We start from the raw sequence: 9,464 nt of genomic DNA on the forward strand, positions 1-9,464 counted from the left end.
GCGTCGGTTATGTGAGAGGTAGCCATTAATGCTCGGCTTGGAACGCTTAAAACAATAAGCGGTCCATGGGTCTTGGTGGTTGAGCGAAGGCTCCCACAGCCCACTAGCTCCCATTGAAGTTGGAGAGCATACCATGTCCTCAAGAATGAGGAGTCATTGTCAACAAGTTGCTTCAACTCCTCAATTCCCTTGTCGATGGCAAGGATTGTGCTCTTTTCATAAGATGTAATGAGGCATTGTTTTTGTGCATGTTCTCAGGATATCTTGGTGGCAATTAATTCCTCGACTGCTTGGGGAGCTTGAAAAAATATGAATTCAGACTCCTCCCGTGAGCAAGGCAGCGTGCATATCTCTGTTGCTAAAGACTTGTCCAAAAGACCTAGGTCTAATTGATCATAGCTTTTAACAAGTGTGGTAAATGTGGCATCCAATTGTCAAAGGTAGGAAACCAAGTCATCCTTTATATTTGCAGCGAAGCCCGCAGCCAAAGTGAGAATGGATCTTCGTTCGTAAGAGGGTCTAAGACCTGCAGGTGGTTGGGGTTGAACTAGATAATTTGGCAGCAGCCAGTTGATGGTTGCGGCTTTAGTTGCTCCTGAGAGTGTGGTGGGGCTTCTTGTGCGATGGGCTTGGTTGGAGTTGCGAGTGTCAGGCTATTAAACACTCGTGAGGTTTTAGGGACACTATTAGGACTAGGTTGAGGTAGTGTGTGAGTAGTAGCAGGCTATGGCATTGGTTGATAAACTTGTTTAGTCTCTGTCGACTTATTCATTTTAGGTTCTATGGGCTTCGTAGCCTAACTCATTTGTGGCATTAGGGCATTTTCTGTCACATGGCTTGGTGTGGTCAAGTTTGAGGGCGGTGTTTGAGTGGTGCCCTTGGACTTCTTGGCTTTAGGTACCCACATCTAGGTGTTACCCTCATAATAGCCTTGTCTTGCAATAAGATCTTGGGGACCCATTGTTGCTTGACTGTTCGTCCCCAGGTTTCAAATATGAGTTTCTAGCCTTACGAGGTCATAATTGTGCACTTTTAGGTAGTGGCTCTTGATGTTTAGGCATTCATTTGAACTCTAGTGCATGGGCCTTAGCTTTGATTTCAACAGTTTGCCAGCTTTGAGGTTTGGTGGGTTGTGACAAGTCATGACCCCCCTCTTGGCTGGGTGGTGGATTGCTCTACTGGTGGCTTTGGGGCTTTGATGGAGACGTGCTACCCTTGTTGAAAGTTGTGATTATGTGCATGTTGCCAATGGCTAGATGAACGCATTGTGACTGGTAGTGGACATTGCACAATGCCTGCTTTTTAAATGTACGTCCCAACATCGATTCCTTACATGCATCCTTCGTATTTGGCAATACATAAAAGATCATTGGTATGCTTTCAAACTCGATAGAGACTGCAACCTTGCACTTTTCCAGAAGTGCATATGATCGACCCCCAAATGGGTTGAGTTTGGCATTAGTGGGTTGCAATTGTGGTCTGCCAATTTGGATCCAATGAATGTGAGTCAAGATATTAGAATCAACACCCTCATTGATCAATGCATCAAATGTATGTGTTTGTTTGGCAGTGATAGTCATGTGGAGGTAGGTCAAAGCTACGGGTTAAGCTATGGCTTTCTCATCTTTATCTTCAATTTCCATGATAGTGGCCACTCGTAACTTGACAGGGTTGGGTTGTCTATGCGAGGTCCTTGCCATCATGCAGACCAGTACTCAGGGTGTGCCACTAGGCTTACCAATTGCCTTAGCAGCTTGCTCATACTCCTCATTATTCGAGAATGGTAGATCGATTGTGGCTAGCACATGCATTCAATATCGGTCATCTTGAGAACAAAGGATATACTTGGTTAGTGGCCTGTACAATTTTCTAACTTGCGCATCACCCTTCACCATGGCTGAGATGGTATCTAAGTTGATTGGCACAATCTTCCAAGTATCCATCACTACCCTTATTGCTTCCATTCAGTTACCTAAGAAGATCAGACCATTGCCCCAGTCCTCTATGACTCGCGCATTCCTCATCTAGGGTCAGCCTAATAGAATGTCACAGTCCACTCCCTTCATGATAATGAAGTTCACAGAAAATTGGACACTGCGATCTTTAACGGCCAGTTCTTTAGCACTCCGGATGGCCTAACCTTCATTCCATTGGCCAGTATAACATCAAACCTAGCATTCTTGACAAGTTGGTTACCCCGAGCCTGGAGTACTGCATGGCTAAGCACACTAACTCTTGCCCCTGTGTCCACGATCCCTTTTTGTGTGACATTTCCTAATGCTAGGACCGGCATGGCTCCATGCATCTTCGTGCCCTTCCAAAAAGCATTAATGTACAAGGACTTGGGCACTGAGTGCAACATCAAACTAGGTGTCTGAGTTACCATGTCATGATCATGTAGGCCAACTGTCCCTTGCTCCATTGGTCTTTCAAACCATTGCTTTAATTCTTGCCATAGCATTGGATGCTGACTAAGCAGATCTCTTAAGCTTAGAGTCATTGGCGTGGCCACTAGCATTGTAAGAAGATTTCTAGTTGCTTGCTCTTCTTCTAGTTCTGCGTTCCTTGGCCAATGGCCTTGACTAGTTTGTTGGCCCGTAGCATTTAAACTCTGTCTAAGCAGCATTGCTTGTGGTGTAGATGTGTCTTTCGACTTTGGTCGTGGAGGCAAAGCTGGCGTTTTTATGCTAAAGAGATCATTGATCTCGTCCTCCAAGATGGGCTCAACGTCCTTAAGGTGCTCTTGGGCTTCTTTCACCCTCTCCTTGACCTTCTCTATGGCTTCAAGTTGGTGTTTTGGGCTAGGATACTCCCCCACCCTAGCACTCCCCTTCTTAGCAGTTCTTGGGAGTGGATGTCTCTACCTCTGCACCGGTGTCTTTCTTTCCTGTGGGCAGCGTTGTATCACTCTCCATTTTAAGTGTGACCTTGGCCTCCATCCTCTTCTTCCTTCACCTATGGCTCTTTTTCCCTATCGAGATTCCGTCTAGATTGTTGGGTCCAAGAAGTGCGCGAGAGAGGAGGTAACTCAATCGTCATGGAGGTAAGCTCACTACACCCATAGATATGGATGGCGCGTCGGCTATGTGAGAGGTAGCCATTAGTGCTCGGCTTGGAATGGTTGAAACAATAAGCGGTCTGTGGGTCTTGGTGGTTGAGCGAAAGCTCTTAACCGTCAGAAGAATAAGATGAAAAATCTAGAAAAGCTAAAGTAGAAGACAAAGGCCAAGGCAAAGTGAAATAGAAGACGAAGCACGCCAACAAAAATCTAGCAACACGAGAAGTGTAGAAAAGTCCTAAATAAGGGAAAAGGTGTACAAGGAAAAGCACAAGTCAATACTTTTGTAAAAGAGCACAAGTATATCGTGATTTAGTTTAAGGAGCGTTAGGCTCTCACCCGTGCAATTTGTAAATCTAGATGGGCGGTAGGAAGGAAACTAGGAAGATAGAAGGGCAATAGGAAAAAGGGCCTAGGCCATGGCCGGCCATGTAAAAAAGGAGATAAGGGGATGACCGCCCAAAAGGGATTTAGGGTTTTATATATAAAGTTAAAAAGTGAATGAGAAGCTCATTTTTGTGTATGGCCAAAAGTGGGTCTCCTCCTCTTCTTCTTCTTCTTCTTCTTGCTTGCTTGAGCTTGTGCTTGAGAGAGGGAGTGTGAGAGTGTGAGGGAGTGAGTGTGTGAGGGTGAGGGACCGAGGAGGAGAAGCTCTCCATCTTCTCCTCTCTTCTTCTCTTCTCTTCTCTTCTCTTGTCTTGCTCGTGGCTATGGAGCTTGGAGCGTGGAGCTTGAGGATGGAGCTTGCTTGAAGCTTGCACTTGGATTGTGGAGCTACCGAAGTGCGCAGGAGAGGAGGTAACTCGATCAACATGGAGGTAAGCTCACTACACTTGTAGATATGTATGGCGCGCCGGCTATGTGAGAGGTAACCATTAGTGCTCAGCTTGGAACGCTTGAAACAATAAGCTGTCCGTGGGTCTTGGCAGTTGAGCGAAAGCTCTTAACCATCAGACGAATAAGGTGGAAAATTTGAAAAAGCTAAAGCAGAAGACAAAGACCAAGGCAAAGTGAAACGAAAGACGAATGCGCGCCAATAAAAATCTAGAAACACGAGAAGCGCAGAAAAGTCCTAAATAAGGGAAAAGGCGCACAAGGAAAAGCGCAAGTCAATACTTTTGTAAAAGAGCGCAAGCGCATCGTGATTTATTTTAAGGAACGTCGAGCTCTCACCCGTGTAATTTGTAAATCTAGACGGACGATAGGAAGGAAGCTAGGAAGATAGAAGGGCAATGGGAAAAAGGGCCTCAGGCCATGGCCGGACATGTAAAAAAGGGGATAAGGGGATGACCGCCCAAAAGGGATTTATGGTTTTGTATATAAAGTTGAAAAGTGAATGAGAAGCTCATTTTTGTGTATGGCCAAAAGTGGGTCTCCTCCTCTTCTTCTTCTTCTTCTTCTTCTTGCTTGCTTGAGCTTGTGCTTGAGAGAGGGAGTGTGAGAGTGTGAAGGAGTGAGTGTGTGAGGGTGAGGGACCGAGGAGGAGAAGCTCTCCATCTTCTCTTCTCTTCTTCTCTTCTCTTCTCTTCTCTTCTCTTCTCTTGTCTTGCTCGTGGCTATGGAGCTTGGAGCGTGAAGCTTGAGGATGGAGCTTGCTTGAAGCTTGCACTTGGATCGTGGAGCTACCGGAGTGCACGGGAGAGGAGGTAACTCGATCGGCATGGAGATAAGCTCACTACACCCGTAGATATGGATGGCGCGTCGGCTATGTGAGAGGTAGCCATTAGTGCTCGGCTTGGAATGCTTGAAACAATAAGCGGCCCGTGGGTCTTGGCGGTTGAGTGAAAGCTTCCACAACTTCCAAAATAGATCAATTGACAAAGGTTAAGGTTTGTATATACCTGACATACTTGAAAAACTTCGGAACAAATCGATTGATTTGCTATAAGGGTTTCGTCTCTCCAAGCTCTCTCTCTCTCTCTCAATGTGCTACTGTTGCAAATGAGCTTCTCCCTTGATCTCTTGGGTTTCAAACCCTTGATCTTAATGATCACTCCTCTTTATGATCTCTTGGGTTTCAAACCCTTGCGATCTTCATGATCACTCCCCTTGCGATATAACACATATAAGCGCTCTTTTTTCCCATTTCTTCCTTGTTTGTGCTTGTTTTATAACAGAAACCCTAAATCTTTTCGCTTCGATTTCTCAATCCTATCCTACTCTAAATGCAACATAAATCAAAACCCAAATACTGAAATGATTCCTCCTACTTGCCTAATCATAAAAAAATTGAAATACTTACTTGTTGCAAAGATTAAAAACCCCAAAATCTCACACCTATCTCAAGCTCCAGTTCGAGGATGAAACTCTTACTTCGTTGCTCGATTTGAGGCACGTATGTGCTCAAGCTTGAATTTATTTGTCTTGGCAATGGAACCAAAATGTAGTGGGAGCTCACACTCAACCACCAAGACCCATGGATCGCTTATTCTTTCAAGCATTTCAAGCGAGCACAAATGGCTATCTCTCACCTAGTTGACACACCTTCGATCCTATGGGGGTGTAGTGAGCTTACCTTGATGCCCAAACGAGTAGCCTCCTCCCTCAAGCAACCCGGTAGCTCCACGATTCGTGATGCGAGCTCAAGAACTCTCAAGCCTCCAACTTCAAGCTCCATCCTCCATAGCCATGCACAAGAGAAGAGAAGAGAAGAGAAGAAGAGAGGAGATGATGGAGAGCTTCTTCTCCTAGATCCCTCACCCTCACACGCTCACTCCCTCACACTCTCACACTCCCTCTCTCAAGCATATGCAAGAAAGCAAGAAGGAGAGAAGAAGAGAAGAAGAAGAGATTACTTTTGCCACACACCAAAGAATGAGATTCTTCATTCACTTGTTGCCCTTTTATACAAAACCCTAAATCTCTTTTGGGCAGTCATCCCCTTTTTACATGGTCGGCCATGGCCTAGTAGGCCCTCTTTCCTATTGTTCTCCTATCTTCCTAGCTTCCTTCCTGCCACTCGTCTACTCTTACAATTTACATAGGAGAATTTACACAGGAGGGAGCCTGGTGCTCTTTTACAAGGATTTTGGCTACGCCTTTACATTTAAAGGTGTGCCTTCTCCTTTTTAGCACTTTTTGGCTCCATGACTGCACCTTCAACTTTTTGTGGCCATGCTTGCACTTTTGGATGCTTCCAAGTTTGATTTTCTTTTGAGGTGCCTCTTTTAACTCTCGACCCGCTTTTCCACTTTTTTCACTTTTTTCACTTTTTCTTGTGCAGGTTAACAATGATAGATAGTATCACTATGTTACCAAAGGAAAGCAAGTCATGAACGTAGCAGCAGAGACATTTGATCCTAAGAGAACAAAAAAGAAAAGTGCCACGATTGGAGAATATCGTGATCCGAGGTTCCAATTAGAAGAGGTTGATAAGGTCAAAGAGTGGGTGAGAGAAGCCCAAGTGCACCTAAAGGATGTGGAATCCATTATCAAAGATGAGATCAATGAGCTCTCTAGTGTGAGTACACCAGTCTCGCCTACTCAATTCAAATCAAGTGATGCATCCACACCCTACATAACACCTCATAGACAAAGCCTAGATGCCACAGTGGATGAAATACCCAAGATCATTGGCAAAAGAGTGTAGAGCCTAATGAAATGGAAGTAGTTGGCAACTTGCTCACAACGTTGATATCGGTTCTCGCGTGACTTTGCCATTGGGAGAACTGCTTAGGTAGAGCTCGACACTATGGCAAGGGTTGAAGTAGTGGGTAGAATGGCATGATGAGCTTGGAGTGATTGACTTCTCTGATCATGACATAGTAATGCACATATCAAGCTTAACCTTAGACTCAATGCCTAAGTCTTTGCACGTAGATGCCTTTTGGGAAGGCATAGAGATGCATGTAGTATTGCCTATTAATGCATTAGGAGATGCTATAAGGAAGGGAATTGTAGATATGAGAGTTGGAGTTATTGTGCTTAGCCATGCAGTCCTGCAAGCTTGGGGTAATCCACCCATGAAGACCGCAAGGTTTAACGTCACACTGGCTAACGGAATGAAGGTCAAACCATTTGGAGTACTGGATTGGTTAGAAATTCTTATGAGTCACTAATGAAGTATACCCCTTGCCTTGAGGATGAGCAGGATTGGATGCATGTGCTAGCCACCATCGACCTGTCGTTCTTAGATGATGAAGAGGATTATAAGTAGGATGCAAAGACATTGAGTGAGTCCCATAAAGCCATGACATCTCAATTGTTGAAGGGTAAGTCCCCACCATTAGTACCACTTTGCATGATGACCAAGAGCTCTAGTAGACAACCAACACCTGTCCCTTTCCACATTCCATCTAACAAACTCAAACTCCAAGGGACCCTTGAATGCTTGACAAAAGGGTTGGCAGGTAACCCAATTGCCAATCTTAAATACCTTAAGGATCTCATGGACGAGCTGAAGTGGCAATGGACCCAATTGCACAACTTGAACATGATGTACAATTGGGCACTGATCATGGATGAGAAAAGGATTGAGAATAGAAACGTAGGAGATGATGAGCAATCAGAAGATAATGATTTGGATGATGAGTATGAAGATTGCTATTCTATAAATGAGGAAACAAGGAAGAGGCCAAGACAATAGAGAATGATACAAACGACCAAGTGATAGAACAAATATGAGTAGACTCCAACCCATGAAAAACCAAGGTTCTTAGGATCGAAAGATGAGTCATCAAAATATAATGTGACCATCCTTGATTAGACCACCTAGGGGTGACAGACTATGAATAAGCTCAATTAGTTCAACCAAGTATTACACCACTCCTTAGAATAGAATTGACCTTAGAGCTGCAACCACTAGGGAAAACTCCTTCTTCTAGCAAAGGTTGTGAGTTTGATTCCGAGTGAGAAGTTAGCTCTAAAAGCAATCTAAAAATGCCTTGACCAACTACTAGGACCAAACACACAAAAGGGGACCTCCTAGTCCACCTAAGGCACAGGCAGTCAAAGGAGAACAAGAGAAAGAAACCAAGGGGATTGGAAGCCAAAGAGCAATGGAAGGCCCAACATCTACCTAAGCACTTCACGAAGTTCCAAAAGGGTGATAGGGTAGTGATCTTGTTAGGACCTAAGAGGCAAGGACAAGAAAATGAACCAATAGAAGGGCCAATAAAGGACAAGGAAGCCAACTTGGTAGGGAAAGGAGAAAAGTCTTGACCTTGTTCATAGCTGATGACTTGATTGAGCAAGAGGAGGCTCATCTCATCATTCTCTTGTGAGATTTCATAGATGTATTCTCTTGGTCCTTAGATAAACTCAAAGGAGTCGATCCAAGGGTTGTGACCCATAACATCTCGATGACTCCGAATGCAACACTAGTTAAATAGCGGCCATACCTGATGAATCCAAAGTGTGCACATGCCCTCAAGGAAGAGATAGATAAGTTTTTGAAGGCTAGATTCATCTACAAAATTTAGTACACGGTCTAGGTATCACCCATAGTGATTGTCCTGAAGAAGAATGGAAAGATTTGAGTGTGCACAAACTATAAAAAGGTCAATGCTGCAATGAAGAGAGATAACTCTCCACTGCCCTACACGGGACACATGCTCGAAAGAGTAGTAGGAAAATAGGCCTACAATTTCTTGGATGTCTTCTCAAGTTATAACCAAGTGCAAGTACACCTCGATGATAGGCATAAGACAACATTTGCAATGGAATGAGACATGTTTTCCTACATAGTCATACCATTTGGGCTGACGAATGCCCCAGTTACCTTTCAACGCCTCATGTGTACCATCTTCAAAGACATGCTTAGATGAGAATTGGAGGCGTTTGTGGATAATCTATGTATTCAATCTAGTTGGAGGAAACCCCTAGATAAACTTCATGTAGTCCTTGAGTAGTGTAGCATGTATAGCGTCTCCTTAAACCCCTTGAAGTGCCAGTTCTGGGTAAAGCATGGATATATCCTAGGGCATGTGGTATCTAAGAATAGCATTGCCATCATTGACTTCTCCAAAGTCAAAGTCATTGTAGATCTGTCAATCACCACCCACGAACTATAAGGGAGTTCAGTGCTTCTTGGGATAGACGTGGTATATCGGTGATTCATTTTGAACTATGCATTGATCGCTAGACCCCTTTACAAATTGTTGATCATATTTGAGTGGATCGAGGAATGCCATCATGCATACGAAGAACTAAAAAATGCTCTCATGACTGCAACTATTCTAGAAGCCCTAGATTGGAACATAACATTCCACGTGCACATTGATGCATTGAAGTTCACCATGGAAGCTGTTTTGTGTCAACTTGGTGAACATACATCTCTCGATTATCCTGTGAGATTTGCTAGTAGATAACTCACAAATATAGAGATGAATTACTCCACAGTCAAAAGGGAAGGCCTAGCCATGGTATTTGCTATAAAGAAGTTTCATCATTCTCTTTTGGCTATGAC

The sequence above is a fragment of the Lygodium microphyllum genome, chromosome 17 (assembly GCF_053477565.2).
Source record: "Lygodium microphyllum isolate KBCC chromosome 17, Lygodium_microphyllum_v1.1.10, whole genome shotgun sequence".
NCBI classification, from domain to species: Eukaryota; Viridiplantae; Streptophyta; class Polypodiopsida; order Schizaeales; family Lygodiaceae; genus Lygodium; species Lygodium microphyllum.